The sequence below is a fragment of the Manis javanica genome, chromosome 7 (assembly GCF_040802235.1).
Source record: "Manis javanica isolate MJ-LG chromosome 7, MJ_LKY, whole genome shotgun sequence".
NCBI lineage: Eukaryota > Metazoa > Chordata > Mammalia > Pholidota > Manidae > Manis > Manis javanica.
In genome coordinates this window covers 3,631,392-3,642,192 of record NC_133162.1, presented here as the reverse complement: position 1 = coordinate 3,642,192, position 10,801 = coordinate 3,631,392, and the positions used below count along the sequence as shown (strand labels likewise).

The window sequence follows — 10,801 nt, the reverse complement described above, 5'->3', positions numbered from 1 at the left end:
CTGCCAGCCAGCGTCAGAAGGCAGCCCAGAGTCAACAGGTGGTCAAACACAAGCCAGTCCTTCACTGGAAGAGCTGCCAGCGCACATGGCCGGGGCACAGATCCAGGGAGGAGCAAAGGACTGCGGCTAAGTTTTTTCCACTAACAGCTTTATTGAGATGTAATTCACATACCACACACCTCACCCACTCCAAGGGTACAGTCCAGTGGTTTTGGGTATATGCCCCGAGCTGTGCAGTCACCACCACGATCGGGTTTAGATATTTTCTTAACCCCAGGAAGGACTCCCATACCCCATAACAATCTCTCCCCACCCCATCCTGCACAACCACTAATCCACTTTCTGTCTCTATAGATTTGAGGATTGTGACTATTTCTGCAATCCATCTACCCACACAAGCTCTCCTACAGGACTGGAATGAAATGAACTAGTCCATGAATAACCGAGTGCTGGTCTATCTAGTTGGATAAATGATTTAATTTCTGTCTCTGTTACCCCAGGGACGTTCGGCTACAGGGGGCTGAGGCCAGAGACTGAGGTCCATTGTCAGATGTCCTCAGCTTGATTCAAAACGACCACCTTCTAGCAGAACCTCAGTGACGGCTCCTACCAGGGCCCGTGAAGGGGAGACTTCCTAGGCAGAGGCACCCGGCCTCTTCCAGGCATGCTCTGTGGCTTGCATTCTCATGAAAAAGCCGCAAGAACTTCTAGGTTAAGAAAAGTTCAACCATGTTTTTCTCCAAGCCCTTCCCCCCCAGCTTTCCATCTGCAAATGGAACTAGGAGTGTTGAAATGTTGCAAGTTAAAGAAAAAAAAGATACTCTCATGGTATTTCTGATCCAAGCAGAAGCAGAAAGTGCCAAGGGATCTCTCGGGAGGACCTCTTCTCAATGATTTCAGTTGAATTTTTACAGGCCCATGAGGTTAGGGTAGTTAAACAAACTTTGGATAAATGCCGCTGGCTTTTTATTCATTTATGAACTAACCCTTCAATTCTTTTGAGGTTCAACCATCAGCACTTTCTACAGAGCCTGAAAACAAAATGTTTCAATATGATTGGAATACACAGTGTTCAGAAAATGTAATAAAATGGAAACTAGAAGCTCCGGCATTTCATATAACAGAATTATTCAAAGACTTCTTCATAAATTTCGTTTACACAGAAATTCATTTGGGTCAACTTGAGTAAATCAGCAAATTAGTTAGGCTGGTCCCTGACTTAATTCAGCAGCATTTCAGAATTCCTAACATCCTACCCAGTTGGCTGTGTCTGCCTGTGGATTTCAAATGTTTCACCATGAAGAACAGCCAGAAGAAAAGTGTAAATTTGATCCTCTAAGCGAGGGAAACAGTTGAAGATTTGCTCTATCGTGGATCCAGCCAAGCTGCTGGAACGAAATGGGCCTCATGAATAAGCCGAGTTGTCTTCCCAAGCCTCCCCCGTCTGTCTTTCTGCTTCCAGGGGAGGACAGCTGGAGCCAGACAACCCAGAGACGTTACATCAGGGAGACAGAGGGCGGGGAGAGGCGGAGAGAGAAGTGGACCTGAGAGGCCGAAGGCTGACCAGGCCGAGCACAGCACGTTGCATCTGCCAATGTCCCTTTTTCCAGAACTGTTGAGGAAATGGAGGAGAGAAGCCAAGAGAGAGCAAAGAAAATTGAAGATGAAACCTCACTGCACACCTTTAAGTGCTTCATTTGTGTACAAGAGAAAAGCTCCGAGAACACGCGGGGCGGTGAGCTGAAGGGGGAAGCCAGGCGCCGCTGCCAAACCAGCCTTTTCTCTGTGAAGCTTTTGTTTCTCCAGAGGTGCCATAAAGCCTGAAAGGAAAGAAATGAGGAGCTGGAATGTCATTCTTTTCAGATCTTTCTTTTGCTGTTGACTTTGCTTCCGGACTCTGCCGCCCGCCTCCCTCGGCTTTGCTTTCCTCCCCCATCCCGCTTCGGTGCCATCAATTAAGTTTATCAGCCACTGACGGCATGTGGTTAGCAATCCAGGTAACAGCATACACGGCATACATGTGTACGGATTCCTTTACACCTTGAAAAGCGACATCTTGTCTTAGACTTCCCTATTGCAAAGACATACTTGAGACTATTTTGCAGAATCTTGGAACTGCCAGGGTCCTTGAGGACCCACGGAATGTAATTGTTAAGCCATGTGCCAGGAAAAAAGAAAATGCGCACAATACAGAAACAACCTTCTTGATTTGTCCTAGAATCATAAACTTTACCAAGAAACTTTACACCCCTTCCAAATATATCTTGGCTCCTTCCCCAGGAAGGGGAATGCTAGAAAAAGGTGGCTAGTTAAGGACCGCATTTCCTTTCTCACCCTTGTGCCCCGGTTTCATTATTGAAAACAAATAAGCAAACGCCTCAGTGCGAGTTCTGTCCTCATCTGTTCTTGCCCCTCCCCCTCCTAACCACCGGCTTCTTGCGCTCTCCGTAACCGCCAACTACCAACCCCACGGGTCCTTGATCTTTCTAATTCACACTTGAGCTCAGATATTTGAGTACCTGTGATTTACAGGCTTGTGCAAGGCGCTGAGAGTACCTAGGTGAGCAAGACACAGTCCCTGTCCCCAGGCAGCTCCTGGGCCAGCGAGAGAAATTGCAATACCGCGTGATGAATTCTCAGCGGAGGTATATGCTCAAGTTCCCTGGCATCTCGAGAAGGGAAGCACTGGCTTGGATGGGGAAGTCAGATGATTTCAGGGGGGATGGGAGAGACTGGAACAGGATATTAAATATGAGGTCAGAGTTTTCAAGGCAGAGAATGCAAAGAAAGTGTTACAGGAGCAGCCAGAGCAGAGGACGGGTCTGGCAGCTCACAGTGTCCTCAGGAGGAAGAGCGTTCTGCAAGGCATCAGCTCAGCGCCTGAAGTGCAGAGGAGCAGAGAGCAAACCGCCTACAAGGGGCCCTGCATGTGGAAGAAGGAGTCTGGGACTTCTGCACCTTGGGTGACCCTAATGGATAGGTAGAAGGTGGCCTGAGAGGTGGGAAGACCAGGAACAAGATCACCTGCCAGCAAGCTATTGCTGTCATTCAAGCAGGGGAGCGGCAGATATAAGAGGCTTCAGAGATGAGAGGACATGACTTGGTGACAATGGATGGCATAGACAGGCTCAAAGGAAAGACTAAAGGCTTTCTGAGAGGTCGAGATGAGATCAGAAAGTTAATAGGGGTGGCATCAACACAGAGGCATAAACCACGGGAGAAAGTCCAGGGGCAGGGGATGAGAAACAAAGAGAAAATGACCTCAGTTTGGACTGCTGGGGGTCAACATGCCTGTATGATCCATATGAGTGGGATTGTCTAGGAAGCCACTGGAAATGCAGGAATGATTCTAAGAAAGGACTGGGGTCTGGAGAGAGAAATGTGAGATTCCTGAGTATGTTAAGCACAGTTGAAAGTCTTGGAAAGACTGAAATGACCCAGGAACATTCCATAAAGGAAGGGACAGAGCACGAAGTAACATGACAAGGCATAGATATTAAATACAGTCAGATATAGACCTTGTCCACAACCCCACTCATCTGCCCCCTGCAAAGGGGCAAAGGGTTTACACAGGCCAGGAGGAGGAGATGGACATCAAACCATCACATGCATCACGATGTGCGTTAAATGCAATAAACTGTGCATTATGAACCATGATAAAGGTGAGCATTCACTGGCTACATTGGTAGCTTATAGAAGAGAATGTAAACTTAGGGAATGAGAGGGGAAAGGGGAAGGTATGGAGGGTTTCTTGAAGGAAGGAAGCCTTGAGCTGCTCCCTGAAGGTGGTAGGAATTCGACAGGTGGATGAAAGGACGGGGAGAAGACCAGAAGGCAGCCGGCCCAGAGCCACAGAGTATGACGTGGCCCACATTCCTATTGCTGGGCCTTAGCTGGGGGCCCGAGGCTGGGGTGGAGGGCAGGATGAGGAAAGACAATGAGGATGTGCTTAGGGGTCAGAGTATGGGAGGGGGTGTTTTCTTAGGAACAGGAATTTGGACTTCATCTGGTAATCAAGGGGAAATCCCAAAAACTTAGGCAAGGGGGTAACATGGTCAAATTTGCAGTTTTGAAAGGTTGTTTCGACAGATGATGGAAGATCTGGAGACATCTGATATGTAAGGAAGGCAGACAAATCAGAAGGCCTCCCTCTCCACAGATGAGAAAGGAGAGGAGAGGAGAGGAGAGAGGACACACACCGTAAGAAGAAATGGGAGAATCAGAGAAATATGGCATCTGGTACAACTGTTGAGGGATGAGCTAATTAGGAGTTAAAAACCCTCTCATTTCCGGGCTGGGCCTGCTGGACATGGGTGTTGTTGACTTCGATGGACAACGAAGGCAGAAAACTATCCAGAGAAGACACTGAGGCCAGGACATGGAGGAGGGGGAGACTTGAGCACAGTGATCACCCCGTGTGGGATGTGACATCCTCACCACCACAGCTCCCAGCCTGGGCATCACTGCCCATGCTACCACGGCCATTGGCATATCTATGCCGGGCCCTTAAATAACAATCTTACCATTAAAACGTTGAAATAACAAATTGTTACATTTAAAAAAAAATCTTCAAATCTTTACGTATAGACATTAATCCACCATTAAATTCTCTCAAATTTCCAATAGGCTTCTTACTGTTAGAAAACCAACTAGATACAGCTAATTCACTTACCAATGAAAGTAATGATACTATGTGGGTGTCCAGTAGGGATCCTTCACCAATACATGAGGGAAATCAAATTCTTCTCTGTCTGCTCATTGAAGTTCTAATTTGAATTCCTACTGTAGCGTATTTTCTGTCTCACTGGTGTGAAATAATGTAATAGGCAGAAAGTACAAAATTTACACAAATAGTACCAAAGAGTCCAAAACTTTTCTGAGTGTAATAATGTCTTCCAGAGATGGAAAATGGCTTATCTGCAAATAATTATTCAACAACTATTGTGTAATGGTATTACTCATCCATTTTCTGGGCTAATATCATCTTTGAGAACTACCATGTGTGTGCTAAGCAAACCTATCACCTCTTTTCTCAAGAGTAAGTTTTATGACAATTCTCTGCTCTCCCAAATGTCAGCCAAATATTTGTTCCCTTGAAGTAGCTAACAAAGCAGATACCACAACTCAAAAAAAGAAAATTGAGAAGAATTTATAATATAGATTTGTTTAAATTTTAAAAATTGAATTGTTTAAATGTTAAAAACCTATTAAAAATGTACTCTTTACTGGTGTCTATTTACCTGGTGACCCCAGTCCTACTAAAGCTCTCGTTTTTAGACAGTCCCTGAGAAGGGAAGTAAGAGCAAATGGAAGGGCATAAAAGGGAGAGAGCTTGGAGGAACAGAATATTTGAGATGGGAAAACTCTGAATGCACAGTTTCAAGGCTCCCAAACAAGCCACTGCCATTCTTCCACTTAAGGGCTTGAAAAGGCTCCGGAAGTTATCTTGCCAGTTTCCTCTTCCGGGGAGTTCTGCTTCCATTTAGGACGTCGGAAGTTTCAACAGATCTTTGCTCCCACCCTAACAATGAGGAGGAAAACTGGATCACTTACAAATCTTACATTTTCTTAAGCTGATGTCACAAAGGCAACTAGGTAAACTGAATTCCAAATGGTGACTAGCTTCTCGTAGGAGACACAAGACTTACGAAAGGTTTCACTTCTGACAGTACATGGAGAAAATAGGCAAATGCCATGAAAGCAAGTAAGAAGAAAAAAGCTGAAACTTTGACAAACTCTTGGACACCAAGTGTGGGCTACAGTGAGAATTTAAAATCCTTGGGAACCTCAGACACAAAGGGAGTCCACAGTCCCTCACAAGCTCCTCTCCACAGGCCGCCACTAGGTGCTTATAAGAAAGAAGGGGGAAGACAGAAGAGCTCTGTGAGGTCCTCTTGGTGCATAAGCACTAAACCAGAACTTTCTCTTATATCAAGGAAAAGTCTTCAGCCAGGAAGGGACAGGAAACCCCAGGACACAGGCAAAGACCTACTGCTTTTGTAGAAGAGAGAAAGACAAAGCATATCCTCCCCTTCCCCAAACAGGAGTCTTGAAACCTGCCTCTGGGAGAGGGGCAGGAATCTCTCCTCCACCAAAGACACTCTAACAGATATACAGCAAAATGTGGCAGCCCAATGAGGCAGGAACACTTAGAAAACCCCACCCTTAAAATGCAGATACGCAGTCTACCTAAGACCAAGGCTTGGCCAGGAAACCTGAGAATCACCCCCTGCTCTCATCCTGAGCCGGGCGCCAGGTACAGGCAATAGTCTACGACTGTGGGAGTGCAGCTCATGGACAGAGACCCCAGCTTACGGAGTTGTGTACAGACTGTTGAAAGCTTAAAGATGCAACAGAAACACAGAAAAAGCATCAGGCAGCCACAGCCCAGAGAGAGTAAAAGAGTGCAACAGGCTACCAGAGGAGGAATTTTAAGTCTGTGGTGTAATAAATGTAACCAAAGCAACAACAAAGCCTAAATACAATGTGACTACAGCTAGACTGACTCGACACCCCACAGCAGTGACCCAACAGAGGAGGCCACATGCCATTTTGAATGTAAGTATGCTTTACCTCAGTATCCACTATTCTTCTGTACTTAATACCCTTAATTCAATCAAAAATTACAAAACACACACATAAGTAAGAGGAGAAAAACTTTCAAGGCGTAAGGTATTCACTAGAAATAGACTCGGAGATGAACCAAATGCTGGAGGCTCCAGGGAGGAACTTCAAAATGATTGTAGTCAAGACGTAAAGGATCTAGTGGGAAAGTGTAAAGTGTGCAAGAGCAAATGGGGAAGTCCGAACCTTAGGGAGACTGCCAAGCAGACGAGTGGAAATGCTAGCTCTAGAGTCCATACCATCAGAAACGAGGACATCCTTCCAGTGGCACATTAGTACACTAGACAGAGAATTTTTTTTAAAAAGTGAATTTTAAGCTAAAGCAACAGAAATTATCCAAACTGAAAAACAAAGAGAAAAAGAAGAGTGGATGCAGGGGAAGAAAAAAAAAAACAGAATTCCCAAGACATGTGGACCAATAGCAAATGGTCTAACATACTTGCAAACAGATGAAAAAGGAAACAAGGCAGAAGAAATACTTCAAGAGATAATGACCAAGCATTTTCCAAAATTAATGAAAGACAAGTTGCCAAACCAAGAACCTTAAATAACAGAGAAAGATACATGCACACACACACACACACACACACGCACACACACACACACACACACTTGAGACATCATGATCAAACCACTAAGATATATAAGAAAATCTTGAAGACAGTCAAATAAAATATATATTATATACAGAGAAACAAAGATGAGAAATACTGGAAACTCCTCATCAGAAACTTTAAAAGCCATCAAATAATAAACTGACATTTTTAAAGTTCTGATGGAAAAAACTCTGTTAACCAAGAATTTTATAACCAGTGAAAAATACCTTTCAAAAGGAAAGCAAAACAAACACTTTTCCATACAAACAGAAGTTGAGCAAATTCATTGTTAGAATTGGACTACAAAAAAGAGTTAAAGAAAATCTTCCAACAAAAGCAGTATCATACATACCAGATAGAAATTTACTTCTACACAAAGGCATGCAGAACCCCAGAAATAATAAAAATGAAGGTAAATATAAAAGAATTTTAAAGATTCTTCATTTCTTTAAAAGATATTGGTCTAAAACAAAGATAGCAAAAATGTATTGTGACTTTATAATATGTGCAGAATAAAATGTATAATAACATTAGCACAGAGAATGGGAGAGAAGAAATAAAAGTGTATTTTTATAATAGTATACTCTACTTGAAGTGGCATAATAGTATTTGAAGGTGATTGAGATAAAGTAAAAATGTATATCACAAACCTAGAGCATCCTGTAAGAAAAATGAAAGTGTATGATTAATAAGCCATTGTGAAGATACAATGACTCATAAAGAGTACAGGGAATGAGGAAAAGGGAAATGAAAAACTGGCAGGACAAATAGGAAATTAAAAGTAACATGGTGTACTTAAACTCAACCATATCAGTAATTACATTAAATGTAAATGGTTTATATGCTCCAATTAAAAGGCAGAGACTGTCAGATTAAACAAAAAAAGGAAAAACCAGCTATATGCTGTGTGTCGGAAATAGACTTTAAATATAAAGACCCATAAGGGTTAAAAGTGAAAGAATGGAAAAATAAATGCCAAGAAACACCAATCAACAAAATAAAATAAAGCTGGAATGGCCATGCAAATATTGGACAAAGTAAATTTTGGTAGAGATTGTTACCAAGGACAAAGATAAGCCTTAGATAATAAAAAAGAGATGACTTCATCAAGTTATAACTTTACTAAATGTGTATACACTTAATAACAGAGCTCCAAAGTACATAAACCAAAAGTGGTAAAACTCAAAGGAAAAATGAAAAAATTCACAATTATAGCTGGAGATTTCAACTCTAAAATATAATTAAAAGTATCCATTCATACTGTCCTCATACAGTCTTGTCAGGGGTGGAAGGAAAGATTTTGTGCACCTGACTTGGGATGTGTGTAGCTCTAATGAATATCAGAGCAACAATACACAGGGCTGCATGTGGGCAAACATCAGGCCTCATACAGTCACACTGTGAGCATCTCTCCCAGTGTTTTCTGGGCTACAGTAACCTTGGAAGGCACTGGCTCCAACTCAGCTTCTAGGTGTCTTTTCTCATTTATTAATCCACACACTTGCATCCAGTTTTCCTCACAAAGTGTTCCATGTATAGATGTTGCTCTGAACACCAAAACTTCAATAACTACTGGTTGAATGGGATGCTGTGAATGGACCATACACTAATCATTTTGGAATGATTAATAATAACACGTAACTATAACCCAGACAAAATCAGAGCACCACACAGTCCTCACAGGTTAAATTTCATTTTTGTCTTTAACTGAGACAAATTGGTTGACCTATCATTACACCAAGACAGGTAGATAAGAGAAAGAGAGTAGGAAACTGGCAAGAAATATTTTATCTCAAGATTAAAATATTAATAATAACAATGGACCCTGCTAGAAAGTGCTTCTATGTTCTAAAATCTATATTAATAACTCTGCATTGACTCTCCAATTCTCCTAACATTTCTCTGAGCACAATTAGCCTCATTTTCAGGACGAAGATCGTGAGGTTTGGGAATATTACACAGTGCTTGCTGAGGTCACTCAGCTGGTGAAAGATAGAATTGAGATTCAAATTCAAGTTTGCCTGAATGAGCAAACCTCAGCTGAGTATGGTGGTTAAGAACAAAGACTTTGAACCCAAGTATTGAATATTCACTTGGTTTAAGAAACCAGTTAGACACTATGAGCGTGCATGGACTGACGGTGTCTCGTGGACAGTCTGGCGACAATGCAAACAAACTCTGACTGATGAAGCCAGCTCCCAGGACCACAATCAAGGGCACAGGTAATTGGGAGGAGGTAGCTGATGGGCATTTCAAAGGGCAAATGGATTAAAATCTACTGTCTTGCCTTCCCCCAAACAGCACTTGTTCTTAGGGATAGAAAAAAAAAAATAGCCTTTAAATTGACTTCACCATCTGTTTTGAATAATTTTGCATAATGCGAATAAGCTTTCTAATTTATCATCTCAGATTAGTATCAGAATTTCTAAAAGGAGGTGCAAAGATTGAATTCAGTCCTCTTCGATCAATATCACACAACTCATTTTATACATAAGAGAAACTGAGGTGGGGAGACATGATTTTTCCACTATCATATATTCATTTGGGGAATAAAAATGAGGCAAAACTCAGAGTTTTTATCCTACGGGACATTATAGTTTCTTTTTGAAAGATTATGGTTTTAGAGTGACGGGTGCTGTGGATATGAGCACGCCAGATGCCACCCAGGATGTAGTTGCGCCATCCACTCACCCTCTTCAGACATCCTGGCAAGGACTGGCCAGTCCCCTGGTCATCCCAGAAGGGAGCTCGCCATGATCCCACAGGGCACACTTGGGACGCCCAACAGCAAGCTGCACACACCACAGCTGCTGCCGGCTGCACAGACAGCCTTGCACGTGTTTCCTATCACCAGGCACACCCCCCACCCCAGAACATTCAGCGACCTGGCCTCCTGTACCAGGAATGATGTGTGGCCACGGACAGTCTGGACTGTCTCTGAAATATGATGTGAGGGGGAAAAAGACTGGATGGGAGAAAGACTCTGAGGATTACTGGGCATCCCATTTCCAATTTCCTGACTCCCTCCTCTGGCCACGTAGACGGGCCCGGCCTTACATTAGCTATGGTGGTGTGTGCGTGTGTGTGCACAGGGGTGGCAGGGGGTGTCCCCTTCCTCAACTGCTTATTTAGAATATCAACCCGAAATAACCCACTTAAAAACTTCAAAACTCTATTAAATTTCTATATATTTTTCTTCCAAAATTAATACATACATCAGTTTTGACAGAATGTGTATTCCTGGTAGGGTGACACAAGCTAATATAATGAGCGGTATTGAATTCCAGATATAACAAATAATTATTGGAGTAATTATGCCATCTGTAACCTATGTACTTAAGTAGAATGACACTTTATTTATTTCCTTTCCTCCTTCTAGTGTTTTGATGAGGACTGTATCTTGGGGAAAGGAAAAAAAAGAGTGTGGCTTCCAAAGAGAGCAGAACCCTCGTTGTCTCCTGCAGCCATTAAAATGCCCGAATAAACCATCAAACGTTGTTTGTATTTTGACAAAGCCATCGGTGGCACAAAGAAACCCAGATTCTAACTGTGACGACCCAAACCCGTAAGGGGAGAGTGAG

The 10,801-nt window shown here is 42.9% G+C and overlaps 1 long non-coding RNA gene across 1 annotated transcript; it reads right to left on the bottom strand.

Annotated features, from left to right (window-relative positions):
* Positions 1–249: 249 nt before the first annotated feature.
* On the bottom strand, positions 250–6,318 carry LOC140850542 (uncharacterized). Its single transcript, XR_012133473.1, has 4 exons — positions 6,190–6,318; positions 5,241–5,521; positions 4,673–4,804; positions 250–1,820 (listed from the first exon to the last, which is right to left on the bottom strand). It is a non-coding gene; the product is annotated as an uncharacterized lncRNA (long non-coding RNA).
* Between the last annotated feature and the right edge of the window lie 4,483 nt (positions 6,319–10,801).